Source organism: Anguilla rostrata, chromosome 7 (assembly GCF_018555375.3).
Source record: "Anguilla rostrata isolate EN2019 chromosome 7, ASM1855537v3, whole genome shotgun sequence".
Lineage (NCBI taxonomy): Eukaryota > Metazoa > Chordata > Actinopteri > Anguilliformes > Anguillidae > Anguilla > Anguilla rostrata.
Genome location: NC_057939.1, coordinates 34,498,601 through 34,522,638, shown reverse-complemented (window position 1 = coordinate 34,522,638; position 24,038 = coordinate 34,498,601). Strand labels below are relative to the sequence as shown.

General features: G+C 41.0%; 1 protein-coding gene across 2 annotated transcripts in view; it reads left to right on the top strand.

Moving 5' to 3' along the window:
- Positions 1 to 24,038, top strand: part of LOC135259583 (C-terminal binding protein 1) — a 205,655-nt gene that overhangs the window by 60,787 nt on the left and 120,830 nt on the right. The gene's annotated exons all lie outside the window — the stretch shown is intronic.

Sequence of the window (24,038 nt, the reverse complement as noted above, 5' to 3'; positions counted from 1 at the left end):
TTGTAGGGTCTGATCATCTTCTGCAGATAACCAGGAGCTGACCCCTTGACTGCTTGGAAAGCAAGCACCAGTGTCTTAAACCGGATGCGAGCTTGCACTGGTACAGTATATTCGTTTTACTGTACGAATACCACACAATATTGGTTCATGTTGTTGAAGGAAAACAGATAACCCCAGCCTCAAAGTCGCACAGGTGATGATGCGTTACCCTCCAACGACAGTGATTACAATTTTTTGCACAATTTTTGAAATCGTATTATAGGAAACAACAGTTATATTCTGGTGATTTATATGTTGTTATTTGACTATACTGTTGCATTTATGACATTATGCATAAAGAATAAACTGTCAAAATATGTTTTCTGAAAGATCGCCAGAACAGGTTTGGCCTCCCTAGTAAAGGCATATCTTACAATCTTAAAAACAGAAGCAAAACCGAATCTTCACAGTGCATTCAAACCATGAACATTACACAAGTATGACATTTCTGCGATATGAATTGAGCTGAATTTAATGTGGCTTTAGCACCTGCAAGTTAGCAGCTAGCTACAGAGCCACCATATTAGCTAGCTAATACGCTACATACAGGCTTAAGGCTTTTACATAGTCTATAAGTACAGGGCGCATACGCTGTGCGGACGGACAGTCCGCAGTCGTTTGCCCTTTCATAGTCCAGTCGTACCACCGCATACCCAAGCCCTACATTTCCCACAATCTTTGCGCGTCGTTTTCCTTTTCTGCCGGAAGTTACAGACTGTAAACAACATGGCCTCGTCCTTGCCCAGCGTTGTGCTTATTTCTCTCCATGAATTGTTGTTCTTCTGAAAATCTTTATAATCCCGTTGGGATGAATCGTATAGGTGCCTGTACCTTCTAACCTCTTCAGCAAGTCTCTCTTCAAATGTATACTCCATGTCTGTTTTGTATATTCCACACAAGGGGCAAGAACTCCCCTCTATGCGTGAAGCCTTTTACCCCAGTGGCTACTGCGTGAACTGCAACGCCTGGTTGCAAAAAGAACCTGAAACCCCGCCCACCCAATGTTAAGTCAATGGGGAAAGCCTGAAAAGAGGCCAATTCTCTCTGAGGAAATATAAAGTCAATAAATTTTTTACACAGGAAATGATGGTTTAACTTGTTAATCCAATCCCTGGTAATGTCTTTTGATGATTTTTAAAAATAATTCTCCCAAAATTCCCAAATCTGAGTTAATTTCAGTGTGTGCAATGTGGCTTGTCCTACTACCGTATGACCATATAAGGATTTCCCCATCCTCGCAGCCAGGCAGAGTGCTTCAGCGGCAGGTGTGATGCTGTGTCGTTTTATTCCAATTAGCTAGCTACATACGATCTCACCATTTAAAAGTCCAAGGTCCAAACATGTGTGCTGCATTCAACTGTACTAACCGCTATTCTAAGGATTCTTCTCTCCAGTTCTGTTGGTTAATAGATTTGAGACATTTTCAGATAAACAAGGTTCTATGTCAAAACGCGATTTCTGACCATTTCAGGGTTTCAGTTGATTCTCATAAAGTCTTGTCTTTTGTAATTTCTATATGTTGTTGGTGAAATCAGATTTGTAAGCAGTTTTGAAGCTTCTTTAAGAAGACAAGCTAGCGGGATTTACTTAGCTAGGGGGAGCAAGCTTACTGTCTCGCTATCGATCTATCTGTCTGTCTGGCTAACTTGCTAGCTAGTTATCTCGTGATATATCTGTCTAGCTATCTAGAGTTCTGTTTTCTATCTGTCTATATAAATAGCTAGCTAGTTAGCTAGTGATCTATTTTATCTATTTTATCTATGTAAATATCTTAACACTAAACGTATCTTGTACAATTTACTTTTTTGAAATGTTATGACAGTATGGTTCTGTGGTTGCAAGGCCATGCTTGTTGTCCAGACGTGGGCGTGTCTAATTACCATGTAAGGTAGTTGGGGTGGATTTTCCTGTAGTCGTGGACTCCGCTCTTTCGCTCCACTGTGCTTGTGTTGGTTGCAACGGGCAATGTGGCTGCGCCCTAGTTTGGGCTTCATGCACCAGTAAGCACTAATGGTGCATTTGGTCGGTCCTCGTCAACTCGTAAAGTCGGTTATTTCCGAGTTTACCACCTGGAAGTTGCACTCGAACGGCCGACCAAGTGGTAAACGCCAGTGGTGAACTCGGGCAAGCACCATGATACCCGAGTTTACGAGTTGTGACGTTTCACTGACCTCACCTGCTTTCAACACGTGGTGGACAACTGGAAATTTATTCTGATATTGTTTCATGTATGAATATTAAGATGTTAAAATGATCTTTCAATGTGATCAACTGTAATATATATTTTTCTATACAATGTATTGTAACATTGAAATATGATCAATAACTTTTTTTTGTTTTAACTGGAAATTTATCATGTGACCAACAGTGGGTGATCTCATTGGTCCACCTCCTTTACATCCCCAGCGGACATACGTATTGTTCACGTGATAAATTTACCAGTTGCTATGACCGCCCAAACGCAAACACCTCGTAAATATGACTTGGTCACGTGATTAATTTCCGACTTCAGGAGTTGACAAGGACCGTCCGAATGCACGATAACCATAGCAAATCAGTGGGTGACGTCACAAAGCACTTTGTCCATATTTTTATACGGTATATGATTCCGCATCACCGCATGTTTCCGGTGCCACATGAAATGGATGTCGATGTGAAACAGTTTCATACTGAGCCTTGATTTGTGGGACACCGGTACGCTAATGCTAGGTATGCGCTCACAAAAATTGAGCTTTGCACGGAAATGCCCAGGCGGACATACGCTGAGGTCCACTATTTTGTCATTTTGACCACGTGGACCCCAGTGGAGTCCGGTCCGTGTATGCTACATCTGGCCCATGAATTGGCCTTAAGTGAACGAGCGTATCAGTAACTCATGTACGCATGCGCCCAACAATGTACGCTACTTAAGTTTAAATGTCATAGCGTTTTATCCAATTATAGGTCAACCGGAACTGACCAGAAGCAGAAGGCAACCTTTATTGCAGTGGACAAAAGGTTTTGCAGTGACACTGACGACCTAGCCTCGCAAGGCCGATGCCTTGACGTTCTAGGCATAACCAATCAGAGTGCAGAGGGGCGGGTGACAATTTTGGCCCATAGACTGTATGTTTTAAGGCTGTCAAAAGTGCCATATTAGCTTTTGTAATTAGTTAGCGTTCAAATATATTCGAATATCATTTGCCTATAATTCAGAAAAAACAAGCTGTTTTGTTGGGTGCAATATGCACGTGACGTTCACTCTAAACTGGCCTGCGCGTTATTTTCCACACACGGGCAGTAGAATAGAGGACATCGGTGAACTTTCATACTAGGTTACTACATCTGGGGCCTCATTTACAAAACGTATTTTTAGATCAACTGTGTGGCGCGTACATAGAAAATCACGTCAAAGTGATGATTTATAAAATTTCAACATGAATCGATTTGACCGTGGAAATGGTTGGTAAATGGTAAATGGACTGCATTTATATAGCGCTTTTATCCAAAGCGCTTTACAATTGATGCCTCTCATTCGCCAGAGCAGTTAGGGGTTAGGTGTCTTGCTCAAGGACACTTCGACACGCCCAGGCCGGGGTTTGAACCGGCAACCCTCCGACTGCCAGACAATCGCTCTTACCTCCTGAGCCAAGTCGCCCCCGTTGTGGCTCGACGTCAGGTCTTCACTTGACGTATGCACGCAAGTTCATTTTATAAATGAGCCCCCTGCAGTTTCTATAGCCTAATGCGCAAATGAATAAAGCACTTTCTCGTGGATGTAATTTTCCACAACTCGGCATTTATTAATCACAATAATAGGGAAATGATTGTTTATAGGAAATACTGTTTATTTCTTAACACAAAAACTATTCAAACGGCTAATACCTGTAGCCTAAAACAACATAAATTACTTACTCTATTTAGTTTGTTTAACTTCTTTCATCATTGAAGTTTATCAAAATCTTCAGAACAGAAAGGAAACATAGCCTGCCATGGGAACATTACTTAGCCTAAATTGTTAGCTGACCAATAACGTTAGCACAGGAAATGAACTTTGCATGCATGAACATGATTCGCCGCATGAAATTAGAGCTATATTTATGTTAATTACAAAACGCCGGACCCAAAACTAATTTTTGAATACCCAAATTTAGGTTCGAACTTAAAAAAAATAAAAAAAGATTTTAGAATAGAATAGTTTTCGAACTTCAAATATTTTTTGACAGCCCTAGTATGTTTTGGCCAGGCGTGGTCTGAAACATGCACCGGAAAAACATTACCACAGGCAAACTTTTCCACAGACCCGCGTCAGTTCGCCACTATTTGGGGAAAATGGCTAACGTTAACGTCAGAGCACCGACCACACCATCAAAGTTTATCACCGAGATATGCAGAGTCTGCGTTTTGAGTTTCGATAATAAAAGAAACAAACACAATTTATTTATCGGTGATAAATTTATTTATTTAATTCGTTTTTGGTTCAACAATTCCACTTGCTCCTCCATCACTGTTTTGTAACGGGCAAACAATCAAAACCATTGCTTCTTCTGGCCATTTTTCTTTGTATTTATTTGATAGCAAACTGCATACCGTTGGCCACGCTTGAAATATTAAACTTTTGCCAAATCCTGTAGGCAAGCAAGCGAGCAAATCTCTGTTCGATAACAGCGCATCCAAACATACGCGCTGAAGGTCCTTCAGCAAAGTCACGCCATGTATTTGGCAAGTCTCTGATATAACAGAATTTAAAGTCTTCTTCGAATTTGTCCATAATTCTGTTTTTAGCAGATAATTTGGATTAGCTCGATAGCTTTGTCCGTTTCACTGGTGTGTTTCAGTCGGGACTTAAGCCCCTTTTCCACTGCAGGGCCGAATGGTTCTGAGCATGGAGAGGAATGGTTCCAATGGTGTTTCCACCTGGAAAAGGTTTGGCGCGGAAAGATTACAAACCGTGCCCGGCACAATATTTTTGGCACGGTTAGACAACCATGCTCAGTGCAGCAGAACCGTTCGGGTGGGCAGGCTTAATGACGTATTCACTGATTGGTTTCACATTACGTCAGTTTTGTGACTCCACATACAGTCTCTTCACGTCCTCTTCCGTAAGCTAGGTCAGTGGAGGAGCTAATATAAATAAAAATGGCAATCAAAAATCGTATTCCATCATAGCAACAAGATAAACCCTACAATAGCCATTGGGGTTCCCCACAGAAATAACCACAACAGCCACAGACACTCAGCCCTTAAAAACATTAAATTCTGTACATTCTGACCCCATTTCAACAGACAGATTTCATAAACAACTCCACACAATAAAGCCCCAAACTAAGGGGATTTTACGTTTTCTCCTTCTTCTCTTTCTTCTTCTTCTTCTTCTTCTTCTCATTCTTATTTTTCCTGCCGCCTATCCCACTAATAACATGTCTCCCCATTGGACATTTTACCGACACCCGCCAAATCTTCACCTACACGACCCAATGAAAAACTTGCATACACACGCAAAATACCCATACCTTTTTACTCTGAAACATTTTCAGTACAAACAGCTAGCCTGTGGCCTAGTGGGTAAGGTTACAGTCTTGGGAACACAGGGTCCTAGGTTCAAACCCAGCTAGGAACGTGGTTCTTTAACCTGCTTTTACCCTCACTAATAATTGTCTACTACTTCTCAATTATTGCTTTTGCACCATATCTACCAGCCGTTCCCCGAACGTATACACTGTATTATGACGTACCGTCTGCACGTTCAATTGTTAACCGGCTACAATATTGCAAAGCCATATGGATTCAACGGGAGCTCTTCTGTGCTTACTCGCCTGTGTTCTTTAAAATCACGGACAGGTTTGCTAATGATATTTCATTGCATTGCATAGCTATGTCATGGTGCTGCCCTAACAAAGTGACAGACTGGTAAACCTCCGGTTGAACGATTGAATCCCGCCTCGTCCTCAGGCAGATAATTTCCTCTTTTACACTAACGTTCTCTTACGCTTATATTTGCTTTACCAAAACTCACTCATGGTCACCCATATGCATTTCATAACGGCGAATGTATTCCTTTTATTAAAAAGTTACACCAGTTCACCGCTGTGCCATTTCTACTAACTACATTTCTTCACTTGGCTACTGTACAAAACCTTCTTATCAGCAAATGCCACGTTTCTACATTCATGTTACCTCGCCCTGTTCTCTATCTAGCCACATACAAACAATTACTACGTATGTACGTTCTGCAACTCCCCATTAAAACATTACATTTAAAATCATGATTCACTCATAATTATAACTACTAGTACTGAACATGAAAAAAACACAGCAGTGCAATAGATTTCACACGTAACTTAACCCTCCACTTTGACGGCTGACGCTTTATAGCGACTGTTATATATATACCGTTCGATAAGGAATATAAGCTCGCTCATGGTTACTCCATTTACTTCGCACTATACTCCGTGATCATGTCAACCTTCACCTACATGCCCATTCTGCTAAAAACTTACTGTTTCAACTACGCAATTTCATAATTTCATCCTAATTTCTCTCACACTGTTGTTATTTTCTCATATGCAAAGCCTGCTGGGACATATGCGTCTGCTCCTATTCTCCACTATCATGTTTTCCGGTTCTAGTTTAGCAAAACAGCGAAGAGGATTCCTACCTGCAGATAAGCCTATCAAAATGCCTTATAAACCTTACAAACACTAAAAGTGCATCTCCACGAAATAACACACAACGGAGCAGGACAGAAGGCTACACAAGTTGCGACCTAGGGAGTTATAATTCTATGGGCTTGCTGATTCTTTTGTCAGTCAAGGCTCGTTGGATGGACATCAAATCCATGAGTACATACACTGGCCATATTTCATCTGCGTTTCTGATGCGTTTACGCTTACGCCACCGCACCCTTTCTCACAGCCACTGTTTTACATATACAGCAAACCGAAACTGCTGAACGGTACACGCTCATCAGACTGTATACAAATTCACACAACGATAGCCATAATCCACAACCGTTTCTTACAGGGTCACTTCGCATTTCTCACTCTCATAATAAAACGCTTTGCAAAAAGAAATGATATCTCATAAAAAACACGTTTTCAACAAAACAAAAATTCCAAGTTACTCAAAAGTATTGATATCAAAATGACGCCAAGTTACGGTACTACAAACAATATAGGCTATCGTCATTTTGATATCAATACTTTTGAGTAACTTGGCATTTTTGTATGTTGAAAACGTGTTTTTTATGAGATAAGATATACAGCAGTGAAAACGCTGCTCACTGAATAACGAAATAAACGGGACAAAGTTTTTAAAAATGATACCATGTCATTCTACAGTCAATATCTGGGACTAGTCCTTTATTGAATAAATAGGCTACATAACCTTACCATTGGTTTTACGCATAGAGAAGTCCCTTTAGAGCCCGAGTGGTCATATATTGTCTTGGACAATCCGTTTATGAAATATATTTCACGCATTTGTGATGCCTGGGTACATTCAAAATGGCTGTGCATAATACCACACGTATCGTTTACGATGTTGTTGCCATTTTTAGGACAGTCTGGCTTGATTGACAGTTTAGTCAGTAGGTGAGAGTATAAGCTTTCTAACGATGTATAACATGTCTAATTTTGCTTTTGGAATAGCGTTTTATAGGTCAGCGTAACCGAAAATATTCTTAGCATCGCATTTACACATTTATGTACTGTACCGCATTGTGTGATAATATTTTTGCATTATTTTTTTAATCTGATAGCAATGTTTCATCTTAAACCTTCATAAGGGGCTCATTTATATGTTTTATAATCGACAAAAAGCATTTTATTCAATTTTGGTGAGATTTCGGGTATGTTTCTGGACCCCTAGATATTTTAGACCACTGTACTGACTGAAAGCTTGTAATTCCCACTTGGAAAATTATGCAACAGTGATTTTCTTGAGTCAAAACAGTTGATTTGTAGTGAAATACGTGAATATGTTGTGATTTACAGCAATGCATAATTTAGACATTTTGGATAGATTTGGAGACGCTGGGTACACTGCTTAGTTTTTGCTTCATACATCTATAGTAGTTCTACATATCCACCCTTAGATTTTATGAACTTGTGGTCAAGACATTTTTTATCTAGCACATGTATAGTTTAACCTGCTGTATAGGCTATATGCAATCTCTCAGTATTTCATTGCAAACTTAAAAAGTGCAAATTCATTTTAGATTTTTTGTCAAAACAATTGCAGTTGTGGCACTTTATTTCTTCCAAAATTATGAATATAAATTAATCTGCATTTGTATTGTAAATTGTACAAATGTTGCTTCATTTAAGTCATTTTTCAAGTCTCTGTGGTGTTCACATCTGGAGTTATAAAGCTTTAAATAGGGTACCCCCTAAATGGGCAAGGATTGGCAAGATTTGGCTTGTGCGCTAAGGGGTTAAATAGGTTAGTGGTATTATATAATGTGGATATTTCACACTGTAATGTAAGCGTTAGTTAGTTGTTTTTTGAATGAATGCAACAGTGATGGTCAGTGGAGGATACGCTAAAAAGAAAAACCAAAAACAGATCAAAATACACAGAATCCTTGTCTGTTTCGTCAGCCAACGAAACATAACATAACAAAAACAAAACAGTATGGGGAGCGACGACAACAACTGGCGCATATTACATTCACAATGGGACGCCGTCGCTGATTCACCGCGTCACTTGCTGTCCTCACTAGATACTTCCTAGTCCTGGTTTTAGCAGCCCGACGGTGGAAACAGAAACGGTAACCGCTCCCACGAGTACTGAGCAGCGCGGAACGGCACGGAGTGGCCCTGGTAACGGTTCGGCCCTACGGTGGAAAAGCGGCTTTACACTGAGACAGATAGTTTGATTCACCAATGGGAAAGCTGGCACCCAGCGGCAGGCGACTCCTCCGTTTTGCCCCAGAAAGTAAATGCGTTCGTCCAGACTACTGACGACCCAAAGTCTTTATGATTTTTAAGGTTATTTTCAATTATAGGCCTACACTGTATAACGCATACTAACACTGAGGATTCAGCTCACATTAGGTTTTGAGATCAATGTCTGTACCCCAACAGCAGCCCCCAAGTTTGAAAACCCCTGATCGAAATAATAACATTGGCCATGCTTGTATATGCCAGAGTCTACATGGGTAGACTTGTGCAGGAGGAATATGACATTATCATTCCGCAAGAAAATCAGTAAATTCACTTGAAGTTGATGGATGTGCAAAAATATCTTGCCAAGATATCCCTTAAAAGATATCCCTGGGTTCAAATTTGGTGATTGTGGAGGTCATGACACACGGGATAAATATGCTTCTCAAAGCATTGGGTGTTCACTTGTGAAAGGGGCATTGTCATCTTGAAAATACTGTACTCTATAGGAAAAAATTGGGTGAAGACTGTCACTTGGTGTCATGAATTCCCAGTTAGCCTCTTTAGCAAGCTTTTTTTAAAATAGTAAAAACACCTGGCCATAAAAGTACTGTTTGAGTATCGCTAATATCACAGAGGAATCCAGTTGATCCTCCTCTCAATGTTTTCAATATGACAAATATTTTATTATTTAGTTGGAGGTATTAAATTCCTGAAAACAATTTTATATTTTTAACTGAAATGATTGAATAAACAGTTCCTGCACAGTAGCTTCACTCAAGAAAATAGCCATAATATTCCCTAAAGGTAATGTGATGTTGATTATATTATCTGACATGCTTTGTTAATATTGTTGCTGTATCTTCAACCCTTATTCTTACCATTATAGCACTGCCAACACCCATTCCATTCAAACAGTGGAGAAAAACTGCACAACTTTGCTCTGTTTTTGCTTGCTGGCTGCAAAGGATTCCAGTGAACCAAATTTCCTGGTGCAATTTTCTCATGACTGCTGTGTATATACTCCTGTCTTCAAATACCCCACTTGATTGTAAACAAAGGACAGATCGCCAAACATGATTGTGTTTTCTAGCTCATTACATTAGTTTTGGAAAGCAAACTACAAACTATGGGTTGGATTGGTAAAACAGACTGACTTAACAGTTATATTTGAGTATTTTAGTGAGAACCCAGCCAATAGATGCACTGAAAGCAAACATGGATGAACTTTCAGAAAGTGAGAAAAAGGAGGTGGTGATTATGCCTCTTCAGGGTATAAGTGTACCTAAGCCACATGAGTAAAAACATGTCCACACATTGCAGAAGCATCACTTCCCCTCATTGTTGGAATACTATCTGGTTTCCATTTTTTTACTTCCTGTAGACCACTCCATATTCCAAGGTTCAATCAGATGTGTACGATGCACTACATGTGTGGCCAGGACATCGGCATTTGTTGTGCAATGATTCTAGTGCATTTTGGAAGGGGACAAAAGGAAATTCCTCACATGTGTGTCATACTGTGATATCTGCTGTTTTCAGTTTCACCCGGTGTGACAGTAAGACAGTTCTCATGAATGAGGTGTAAAGGAAAGTTGTGCCTTGGACAAAGATTGAGGGACAGTGGAGTAGAGTGCATTACTGCAGCCTCTGTCCTCCAGGGTGATGATGGGGAGTGGTGTAAAAAGGAATGGTGCAGCATTGATCTGACCATAACTGCTCCCACAGCATTGTGTTGCAGGAACATTTTCTCTGGCAGGTTTGCCTCTATGAAATCACTGCTTGGGCACATGCTCTGCTCAGATGCAGTCAGTTGGCATGAAGAAGCTGTGCCAAGTGCTGATTTGGCTGCCTTTTGTGGGACCACAGAGAACTTCCAGAATTCTGAGAGAATTTAGGAAATCTTGGTGGTGGTCAATAAATACAGTGGTCATTCTTTTTTATTTATTATTTCATGCACACAGCTAATCTGAGCAGGCAAAGGTGCTTAAGGAATGAAAAATGAATCCCAGGGAAAGTATTAATGGATGCGGAATTTAAGAGCCTGAATATAGGCTATAATATAGAGCTTATGAGCCCAAGTATAATATAGACATTACACAGGAGTAATTACACAGATGGCCTTTCCGCACCGCTCCCTATATTGTGAGCTGTATTTATATGCTGATTTCTAATTTGGCCTACATTTTGCATGTGTGTGTATGTGTGTGCGTGCTGGTGCAGGTGCGTGTGTATGTGTATGTATGTGCATGTGTATGAATGTCCAATTCATGGATGAGCAATTTTTTGCTCTCCTACACTCACTTTGTCTGTCTGTCCGTCCATCCATCCGTTGGGCCATCCAATCATCCCCAAATATAGCCAAAGCAGTTCTACAGTTCTGAGATGTGTGATTATAATTTAACTGACTAGTGTAGCTATAAAATTATGAAGACAGGTGGATCATTATGAAGCAAAGAGGTGAATGTGCACAAGACAGTTTGACAATGATTGGATGAAATGCAGGAGTAGGACTATCATCCTGATTCTTGTCTGGGATTCCTGTGTACTACCATACCCAAAGAGAGAGCGGAGGGAGAAAGGATGTAAGGGGGGTTGAGTGATAAGGTATATATGTGTGCGTGGGGGGTGGGGTGGGGGTGGGGGAAGGGGGGGGACGGCACATAGAGAAGATGAGAGAGGTAGTGAGGAAGACAGAGTGTAAGGGGACAGAGAGAAGCTGAAGGACAGGGGGTGGGAAATTGAGAGGGAGGGAGAGAGAGAAGTGTTTCTGGAGAGAATATTTTGTAAGACTATGACTAAACTGTAAAAGATAGGCAATCAGAACAGACAGCTATGTGGAAAAATGAACCGACCGGAATTATTAATCAGATAATACCAGAGCCCTCTGGACTATCCGATTACTGAGCAGGAGCTATGTGGAACGACCAAAGAAAGCCTGTGGGCTTGAGAGAATTAAAGTACAGCAGCTATCAGCTGCAAAAAGTTGTATTTAACTTTATATGTGGACTTCATTTTCCATTACATCTGCAATCAAGGACTGATAACACCTCTTCAAGAATGCAGGTAAAATATATCTGGTTCATTGAGCAAGTAGTTGGCTGGGGAGAACTTGTGTTTTGTGTTAGAATATCCATACAGTCCATACATGAATCTTCAGAAAACATGGCCACCATCACCGTGTTAATGAGGTCTAATCACTATGAAAATTGGTCATTTGTACTATTGGTAAGCATGTACCAGCATGTAACATTTGCTGAGAATTGGCCAATAGGTGGCGCTACAGTAATTAATAAATCCTTAGAGCTGGGATGTGGCAGTCCAAACACCACCTCTTCCTCTGCACACTGGTAATATCACATATTTAGGAGTCAACATTTCCCCTAGGCTGTCAGAGTTAGTTAATCTCAACTTCAACCCACTTTTCAAAACAGTAGAGGACAACCTTCAGCGCTGGATGAATCTACCAATATCCCTCATAGGCAGAATTGCCACAATCAAAATACTACCCATGATAAACTACCTATTCTCAGTGATCCCCATCAAGCCCCCGCCCTCCTGGTTCAAATCCATAGACTCCATCATCACAAAATTCTACTGGAAAAACAAAACACCTAGAATCAAACTAGCCACTTTACAAAAATCCAAAACCAAGGGAGGTCTTTAAGCACCAAATCTTCTCCATTACTTCATTGCCCACCAACTCCAATACATTCATAAATGGACCAATCCAAATCAATCCGACAACTCCTGGACAGACATAGAACAAACATTATGTAATGAAATCCATATATCAGACTTACCATTCATAAGTCGCTCCATTGCACACCATCCTTGTTTCAAAAACCCTACCATAGCTACAACTCTGACAGCCTGGTGGAAATTTCATCAAATAACTAACACCACATTCTCAGCCACAAAACACACTCCCATCTGGAACAATCCTGATTTCTTAGTTAACAGAAAACCACTAAACTTCCCTTTCTGGATTAGTAAAGGTATCACACACCTCAAACATATCTTCCATAATAACACTCTGGTCTCATTCTCTCATTTGGTCCAGAAGTACGGCATTGGGCAGAATCACTTTTTAGAATTTCTCCAGATTAAATCTTCTATTCAGACCAAAATCAACATTAAATCATCTAACTTAGATCTTCCCCCATTAACATCAGATCTGATCAACATCACTACTAATAAAAAAACTACTATCCAAATTCTACAAGACAATTTCCACATCCGATTTAACAATATCCATCCCTTCAAATAAATGAGAACAAGACCTACAGATCATCCCCGGTGCCGACTTCTGGACTCAAATCTGCAAAAACATCTTCTCTATATCCACCAACACAAACATACAACTCATACAATACAAGATTATTCATAGAGTACATTACACAGGGAAAAGGATGTTTAAAATGGGCTTTATAGATTCTGAAATTTGTGCGCACTGCACACAGAACACCACAGACGGCTATATGCATGCCACATGGGAGTGCACACCAATCAAACAATTCTGGCGGGGCATCACTGACAAGCTCTCTCTTCTTTTAGGCTGCCACATCCCACTATCCCCTCCACTCTGCTTCCTAGGAGACACATCCAACATCAACCTAAACAACACATCCAGTAGAATACTCCCCATAGCCCTAATCATCGCCAAGAAAACTATCCTCATGAACTGGAAATCAAGGAAAAAAATCAATATTGCACTTTGGAAAAATCTACTAATCGAATACATATCAATGGAAAAATTATCTGCCTCCATTAAAAAACAAACTGCTGACTGTGACATAATCGGGAATCCATTCATTAATACCCTAAATTCTTAATTCCCACACTGACTTCACTCATCACCCCTTTTTGCCTGTCCACCATCCACAATAAACATGCTCACCGTCACTCAAATACACATATCCGCCATTATAACTACACCACAATCCCTACCAAATTTAGAATCTGACATACACTTGCACACATACAGGCATCACAGCATTCCAGCATTCGCTAATCTATCACTTCCCTCTTTCTTTTTTTGTTGTTGTTTTGTTGTCCTCATGCACTCTCCCTATAACCTGCTCTTATCACTTCTTGTAACAATATCATTATTACTTATTATTTGTACTGTTGTTGCTGTTATTGTTCCTTTTGTTGCTATTATTGTTATTACTTTCATTACTATTTTGTTGTTATCAAGAGTTTTGGAGGACATGACGTGGTGGTTGTGGGTGCTGCGGGCGCGCGCGCCTGCCGGGCGTTCCCTCTCGCTCGCTCGCTCGGCGTCTTCCTCCCCCTCCCCCTCCGCGGTGCGGCCCCCGCCCCCTCCGGCGCACCCCGCTCGGGGCTGATTGTGAACTCAGGGGAGATCTACCTGAAGATCGAAAGAGAGCCCCAGATTTTCCCCGTTTATCTCCCCAGACTCCCCGCCCGACCTTCCGGGGACCCGGCTTCACCCAGGCCCCCATGACTCCCTGCCCAACCTTTGGGCGACCCGGCCACACCCATGCTCCCGTGACTCCCCACCTGACCTTTGGGGGACCCTGCAACAACCACGCTCCCGTGACTCCCCGCCCGACCTTCCAGGGACCCGGCTTCACCCAGGTCCCCATGACTCCCTGCCCAACCTTGGGGCGACCTGGCTACACCCAGGCTCCCGTGACTTCCTACCTGGCTTTGGGGAACCCGGCTACACCCAGGCTCCCGTGACTCCCTGCTTGATTTTTTGGGGACCCGGCTACACCCAGGCTCCCGTGACTCCCTGCCTGACCTTTGGGGAACCCAGCTACACCCAGGCTCCTGTGAAGCCCTGCTCGACCCCTGGGAAGACAGGAATCACTCAGGCTCCCGTGACACCCCACCCGACCACTGGGGGACCCGGCTATACCCAGGCTACTGTGAAGGCCGGCCCGACCCTTGGGAAGCCAGGAATTACGCAGGCTCCAGTGACTCTAGGCTCCCACTCTTCAGGGTCCCCCCCATAGCAACTTGAGAATACCTCAGGCAATGAAGCCCAAGCAGCTGGAGGTGGTGGAGTTGGAGGCAGGCTTGCGATCGGCTCCGGTGGTGTTGTGTTGAGGGGGGTGGCGGTTGTGCTGTGGGGTAGGCAGGGGTGGGGGGGGGGGTGGGTGAGGGGTTGTCGGGTGTGTGTGCGTGGGGGGGGGAAAGCCTGGCGGGTGCGCGTGCTAATAGCATTGATAACCACTATATATACATACATTAAATTTATTTATTTATTTATTATTATTATTATTATTATTATTATTATTATTATTATTTTATTTTATTATTATTTTTTTTTTTTTTCTCTTTCTCTTTGTTTGATTATGGGTTTTCTTTCCTCTTTTTCTGTTTTGTTCTGGTTTGATTAGGTCATTTTATTTTGTTTCCTCCTTCACCCTTTTGTTTTGTTTGTTTTTGCTTACTTAATAAAAAAAATTAAAAAAATAAAAATAAATATATAAATCCTTAGAGTATTTTAACAAGGATATTTCTCACTCTCTTTGAACTGCTGTCATGAGCTTTACAGTATATCCCTATACATTTCAAAAAATGGCCTCAATAAACCATAATTTCCCCATAATTTACACAATTTAGAATTTTGTGAAAAACCTTCAAAATCTATCCTTGTTGGTTTGATAGAATTGCAAGAGACTTGGCATGCAGCATCTACTATGGAAAATCTTTAAAATTTATATAAAGTTTCTATGTTCAAAAAATCAGCCAGTAAATTTTGATGTGGGTATGGCTCATCAACAGACAATGTGAAGCTTGTCAGAAATGTGAGGTCAGTATCTTAATGGAAAACAGAACTGTTTTCAACACAAACTGCAATGAAGTATAGTGTAGGAACATTAATTTGATAGGGGTTGAGTGTAAATAGTTCAGATTGCTTTGCAAATGTGTGTGGTTGCTTTGGGAAGTATGTGAAAGTGTTCAACATTTATTGTTGTAAGTAAAAAAATAATGTACAGAGTGGTCATTTAGGCCCAAATCGAGTTCATAAGCATTACAAGTAGCCTACTACAAAGACCAATAAGATGTCAACATAAGACCTAAAATTGAATATGTTACTATGCATGGTCAACATATATGCATACAAATGCTGTTAGGCTAATTAAAACTTTCTCTTTACAGCTTGAGAATGAATATAATTATATAATATGATAACATATTCAAAATACTGTATGTTGACATCTCATATCAGTGCAGTGACATTTGGTTTTACTCATGAGGGCACTATATACTACCTGTTTAAAGTAATAATCTTGAAGATTTTCATTAAAATAAATATCTTTTAAGTCACTATCTATCGCTGCATTGGGTAACACAATGGTGATTGGGCCTATTTTTATATTAATTTATACTATTATTATTATCATAATTCATGATTAAAAAACTTGGTGTCTGTGGCAACATTCCCGGGAAAAAATGACAAGCGGCGCACAGTTAGTGACGCGTTTTTCATCACCCATCAGTGGTTGGTCCGCCAGAGAGGGTAGGCGGAACTAACGCAACAGGCTCGCTCTTCAACTCACTTGTGTGTGAGCGGCGTACTGTTTTTTCCGGTGTCTGCATGCGTTACAATAACAGAGAAAGGGGGTGTTGGGGGAGTTATGGAACCCTAAAAAGTTTTTGTGTAACATGAGAGATCATATTATTTGTTGATGTAGACATTTAATTTATTACATTTAATGACAATGTAACTTTACTAAATTACATAGCTATTTGCACAGCTAATGCTAGCTACTTGACCATGTCAAGAAAGACAACATTAGTTTAGACAACGTTGCGCACAGTATCTATCTCTCATATCAGGTAACGTTGCGTTAGCTAGCTAGCTAATCTACTTAACACAATCTAATGTCGGCTAACAATTATAAAAAACGCTAGCTAACGCTACCGACCGGTACCGACTTCGCAAACCGTCTCTCGAATGCAATGCTACCTTGTTGCAACGTTGCAGTGTAGCTAACTTAAGGCCAGTTCAGATCAATGATTCGCAACGAGACTGGGTGCAACTTGCAAAATTCCAAGACGTCTGATTGTAAACGTTCTAAAACTGCACTTGGCGATTTGACAAGGACGGTCTTTTAAAACCTCAGGGCAGGCAACGGCTCTGCTACTAGCCAGTTCACACCGCTGCAATTTTCTCTGCAACATTCTAAAACCGTTTCGCCTCGTTGCGAATCATTGATCTGAACTGGCCTTAACGTTACCGTTATTTACATTGCCATCGAGTTCATCAATATATTATAATGATCGGAATAAAGCCGGGGTATGTGGAGCAGAGCCGGGTCTGATTTCTGAAGACGTCATGCAGGAGAAAACTAAATAAAAGAATAGGGCAGTATGGATTAGCATTGTTATTATTTTATTACACTTCCTCATATGTTCCTTCAGCCTTTATCTCCTTTGTTTTTGTTTTATTCTTCTTGTTCTGATTGCTAATTTAAGACCCAGCTCAGCTTTATTCTCGAACAGTTTAGCTAGCAAAACCAGAAACACCAGGGGTAACATTTTGCAAGGCAGTTGTTTCAAAAATACCACACAACAATCATTCACAAAAAAAGACTGCTTATTGTGCACGAGATACATATTGCACGAGCCACAGCGAATCCCGCAAATTCTTCTCTGCAGTGTAAAGATGTTCATACTGGGCGAAAGGTGAATAAGGAACGTTTGCAGAAATTGATCATCACTAATTCTACCCCAGGTTTGCTACGGCATTTTAACCCGGCTCGGCAGTGTAAAGACATCTTGAGTTAGCCTAATGTTAGACAACGAATGAGTATGTACATAACGTTACTTTTGTAACAACCGTTTTTTTATTCAGTAAATAGTAAGTGTTACAGTTGGCGTGCCAACTGACTGACGTCACACAGGCGACACTGGTTGGATCCGGTTGGATCTATGGGAAGTGAGGTCCAAAAACACACCTGCAATTACCGCTTCTCGCCATTGGCACCGCCATAGGGAACGAAACTGAAATGTTCGAGATTGTCACTTTAACCTCTTAAGGCACAAGCCAAATTTTGCCAATCCTTGCCCATTTAGGGGGTACCCTATTTAAAGCTTTATAACTCCAGACGTGAACACCACAGAGATTTGAAAAATGGCTTAAATGAAGCAAGACACTTTTACCATTTTTACCATACAATACTAACGCAGATTACTTTATATTCATAATTTTGGAAGAAATAAAGTGCCACAAATGCAATTGTCTAGACAAAAAATCAAAAATGAATTTTTACTTTTTTAAGTTTGCAATGAAATACTGAGAGATTGCATATATACAGCAGGTTAAACTATACATGTCCTGGATCAAAAACTTCTTGACCACAAGTTCATAAAATCTACGGGTGGATATGTAGAACTACTATGGGTGTATGAAGCAAAAACTAAGCAGTGTACCCAGCATCTCCAAATGTATCCAAAATGTTGAAATTAGGCATTGCTGTAAATCACAACATATTTATATATTTCACTACAAATCAACTGTTTTGACTCAAGAAACTCACTGTTGCATCATTTTCAAGTGGGAATTACAAGCTTTCCGTCAGTACAGTGGTCTAAATTATCTAGGGGTCCAGAAACATATCCAAAATCTCACCAAAATTGAATAAAATGCTTTTTGTCCATTATAAAGCATATAAATGAGCCCCTTATGAAGGTTTAAGATGAAACATTGCTCTCAGATTAAAAAATGAATGCAAAAATATTGTCACACGATGTGGTACAGTACCTAAATGTGTAATAATTAACTCTTGCATGTATTTCTGTACTCTGTACTCTCATGTTTTCTTCTATGGGGATGGGACGACATGAAAACAATTTTCAACCGTCCACCACATTTTGGCAATGTTCCAACTCTCACTGTTGCATGCTTCAGAAAAACTATTACACTACTAACTAACGCTTACATTACAGTGTGAAATATCCACATTATATAATACCACTAACCTATTTAGACACTCAATTTCAAAAATAACATATATAACCAAAATATTTTGAGCAGTAATACTTACATAGCAATGATGAAATCTTATCTATATTCAGTAGATGGAGACAGAGACAGTAAATCAATTATATTGTTCTATTCATTTCTGTTTTGCTCCAGAAAACGATGTCAGCTAGGTTTATCAGCAAACATATGGCTTAGCTATGCCCAGAAGTCCTCAATAATAATAGTATTTTCCAAGAAATTACGAAAAATCGTTGACAACGTTTCGTTAGGTGCAGCGTCTTTTACTGCTACCACAGAGTGAATGCGTAAGTGAATGCGATGATAAGAAAATTTTCAGTTCCTGCTTGTTTCGGGGACGTTTTGCCTTCAGTCTCCTCTTCAGCATGTGAAATGCATGTTCAGTTGGATTCAGATCCGGTGATTGACTCAGCCAGTCAAGGATTCCGTCAAAAACCCCTTTGATGCTCTAGCAGTGTGTTTCGGGTCATTGTCTTGTTGCATGATGAAGTGCCGTCCAATGAGTTTGGAGGCATTTGGTTTTATCTGAACAGATAAAATATTTCTGTAGACTTCAGAATTCATTGTTCTACTTCTGTCTGCAGTCATATCATTGATGAAGACAAGTGAGCACGTTCCACTGGCAGCTATACAGGTCCAAGCCATAACACCCCCTCCACCATGTTTCACGGATGAGGTGGTATGCTTTGGATCATGGGCATTTCCTTTTTTTCTCCACACTTTCCTCTTTCCATCACTATGTTAATCTTTGTCTCACCTGTCCACAAGACTTTGTTCCAAAACTCTTGGGGCTCTTTTAGGTGCTTTTTAGCAAACTGAAATCTCGCCTTTCTATTCTTCAGGCTTATCAGTGGTTTGCATCTTGTAGTTTACCCTCTGCTGGTGTGGTCTTCTACGTATGGTAGACTTTGACACATCTACACCTGCATCCAGGAGAGTGTTTTTGATTTGTTAGGCTGTTGTCAGGGGGGTTTTCTTCACCATAGAGAGTATTCTCCGGTCATCCACTACAGTAATCTTCCTCTGTCTACCGGGTCTTTTGACATAATTGAGTTCACCAGTTGTTTTTTTCTTGTTAATGATTAACCAAACTGTTGACTTGGGCACGCCCAGGTTTTTTGCAGTGTTCCTGATTGATTGATTTTCATTTCTGAGCCTTATGACGGCCAGCTTAATTTGCATCAACACTGCTGTCTTCCTCATGTTGGCACACCCCAACAACAATCTCCAAAGGCAATTGCAGAGGACCACCTCTGACTTATTTGCCGGCACAGAAAAAATTGCGAAAGTACTGAAAAAATAACTACTGGAGGATAACAAGGACATTTTTTTCTACATAACTAGGTACAGGTTGTTACTGATATTTTGCCTATTTCATATATAGTTGCAAATCCGTTTACGTTTTCCTATATGTCGAACAAAGGTGGTCGATAATAGGTGCTCTCCCTCTACCTGGTGGACACAAAGTTTTAGTTGGTCTTGGTTGGTCACGATAATCCCACCCCCAGCCCCTGACTTAAATGGTTCTTGGTTGTAGACCAGCCAAGTGTTGGTGCTGCTTTGGATCCAGTTTACCTGGCCGAGAGCCGGTTCTTTTGCTGTCAAAAACCAAAGAACTGGTTTGCGATTAGGCACCGGCCCTCAAAATGACTTGGTGGAAAATAGATTCCTTCTGCTGGGCTCGTGCGTATTCATTGCAAGCGGAGCAGTTCGCCACAAAGTATTTTATCTCAGCTTTCATGTTTGGCCAGAAAAGCGGATCCCTGGCGCGTCTGTAACATGCCTCCCCACCGATGTGGCTAGTGTGTATGCGTTTAAGCAGTTCTGCTCTCAAGGCCTTTGGAATAACGACGCACTGCCCTCTGTACAGCAACCAGTTTTTAGGGATGAGTTCAGCTCATCCCTAAAGGGCCAGTATTCCTGCACTGCCAATAGGGTGTCCTCCTTGAAATCAGGCCGCCCACCGAGGATCACAGATTTTAGCTCTTGAAGTACATAATCCGTTTATGTGTGTTTCGCAATTTGGTGGAGTCTGAAGGCTGTAACATCCAGGTGCTGTGCTTGGTCCGGCTGTGAGTACTCTTTCTGAGTGCTGTCCATGGTACACACTGCATGTTGCACACAATCTGGTGTCAGACCCGTGGCACAGTGGAGTAGCCCTGCTTAAAGTATCACTGACATACATTTCGGGCCCTGGCTTGTACACAACATTGAGATTGTAACTTTGCAGCTGCAGCAACATACCCAGGAGACATTTAACCCTCTGGGGTTGAGAGCTCCACCGGCGGAGCTCGACAAGATGAAATTAACTTTCGTTTCTATCTGGATGATTAACTTCACGTGCTGATATCATACAGACGCAACAAAAACATGTTCCAAATTTGATTAATTAGATCATGTATGCTTTGCTAAACTTTACTCATTACTATGTGAATTTCGCTCAACAGGAAGTCCGCCCAAATCGCATTCACATGTTAACAACATTATAATTACTCTCCATAGAAGGAGACTAAAGAAGGGGCGATGCGAGATCCATGTGAGAAATGCCAAGTCTGCGAAAGCGAGATAGAATGTCACAGAGTGTCGCCTAATTCACTTCTTTTGAGGTGAACATTTCGTTTAATTTTGGAAAATGGTCCGTCCGGAAGCCGACACTGATGAAGAGCGGTGTCATTTCGAACAGCGAATTGATCCAGCTGAGGATCAACTTCATGCGTAAGTATATTTCTTATGATCATATTGGTAAATATGTGTACTGTATTGCAACGTATCTGTGTGTTTGTAGGAATATCCAGCAATGTGCGCGTTTGTAAATTCCCACACTACGAACGATTCAAACTATTGCATCTCAAATAGGCTAGGCTCTCTGCGTCTGGTTGTGTTAGAAGTATCAGGTAGACTGTATGTTTTTCAATCATATTCATAATAAATAGCTCATGCCTGGCGTGTAGTGGCGTGGCTAGGATTCTAAAACTGATGTCCTTGCACAATCGATATTAGCATACTCTAAGTAAGTTCGGGAAATAGCAATAAAATAACCACTTAGCTAAACAGACCTAGCCTAGTTCAGATTGAGGCATTGTTATTGATGAGTTGCGTGTAGTTTAGTTGGAATATCACTGTTTATTTAGTTAAGCTAATGTTTTTTCGTTGATAGCTTGCATTATTTGTAAATATGCACGCTTGTAAATTCCCACACTACGAATGATTCTAACCATTACTTCTCAAAATTATAGGCTACCCCTCTGCGTCTGGTTGTGTTTGTTTGGTTCTTTGTTTGTATATGATGTCACATTTCATAAATTTTGTTTTCATTAGTTAGTGGTTTGTCCCTTTTTTGTAAAGCACATTTAATTTTCACCTTTTGAAGGAAATGTGCTATATAAATAAAGTTTGATTTGATTTCACATTTCCTAACAATTTTGTTTTTATTATATTTGCAGAGATGTTGATCAGGAAACACGGCCTAGTTCACCACTAGCTAAGAGGCCAGGCAGACGTTGCAAGAGTACACCAGTCTCATCTCATCTTCCATGCAGTTTACTTCAATAAATGTTCTAAAATCAAAAGTTGTCTTTGTTTCTGTCTTCTAAATGGCTCACTGAGTCTTTGTCTTAGTGGTGGGGAGGCATGCGGCCAGGTGTGAATAGCCTACTTAGCTGGCAGGTATTCCTACCCAATGCATATTCATACTTACTGCTGCCATATTGTTGTAGCTGAGTTTGTGCTGAAAACAAAGATATTAAACACTTTGTAATCACTGTATATAAAGTTGATGAATTTTACACAAATGTCAGAGCATCGCACAATCACCAGTGTGCCTCATTTTACCCTTAGACCCCAGAGAGTTAAGATAGCGATTAACAGTTTGTGGTCCGTTTCTGCGGTGACTGTTTCCCTGCCATATAAGTATTGGTGGAATCTCTGGCAGGCAAAAACTATGCTCAAGCACTCTTTCTCAATTTGGGCGTAGTTTTGCTCTGTCTGTGTCAGTGCTCTCGAGGTGAAAGCCACGGGCTGCCCCCTTGCAACAAGCAGCACCCCAGTCCGGTCTTGCTAGCGTTGCTCTGGATCGTAATAGGCTTTGTGATGTCGTAATATTTGAGAACAGGTGTGCTAGAGACCATCTGCTTTATTTCACGCACTGCATCATCATGTTTGGGAAACCAATGCCATTCAGTGCCCTTATCCAGGAGCCTGCGGAGTGGCTCAGAGATCTCTGAAAGCTTTGGCAGGAATTTTTCAAGGTATGTTACGAACCCAATGACGCACAGCTTTCACATCCGTGGGTGTTGGCATCTCCAACACAGCCCGTGTTCTCAGTCCATCCGAGGACAGTATGTGACCATGGAAATGCACAGCTTTGAGCTTGAACTGCAGCTTGTGCTCACTCAGTCTGAGCATCACAGCCCTGCATCGCTCCATGAGAGCACACAAGTTGTTGTCATGGTCCAGTTCGGCTTCTGCATCCATATCACCACACCCGACCACCAGAATGTCATCAGCTATTCTTGCTAATGTATTAGTTGCTAGTTGTTCGTGATTGTTTCTACCAGCCACCTACCTAGCTAACCAGATATAACTTTGAGGGCATTACCTGGCTAATTAGCAAGACAATATTTTTGTTGTTGTTTGTTACTCACTAGCTAGACATTAGACAGCCTAGCTAGGCAGCTGACTAACTCTTTCAGATCTAGGTTACTGCAAAAATTATTTTTATTCAGACTGGGCAGTGAACATGACACACAACATTAAACCCGGTCAACATTTAACAAACACAACATTTAACAAACACAACCGGTAAACACAACAAACACACACGCCCACAAGCGGCCAATTGTGGGATGCAGGAGTGGTACCAGGCGGTGTCGCCGTGTACAGTGTGGCTTCACCTTTAGAATGGGGACTGTGCCTCATCTCCTCTTCTATCCCATGCTTGTTTTTAATCTCTCCACTTTTCAATTATGCATGATACAACACCATCTGGCCAAGCTGTTATCTCCTCATTTCTTCTTTTGCATTGTAAAGAAGTGCTTCCCACAACAATTTTTACTGAGTGAAATTCATCTCTTGATTCCTTTTTCCAGATGTGTGTTTTATTTGGGGACATTTTGTTTTTGTTTCTACTGATCCACATCATATCAAAGGAT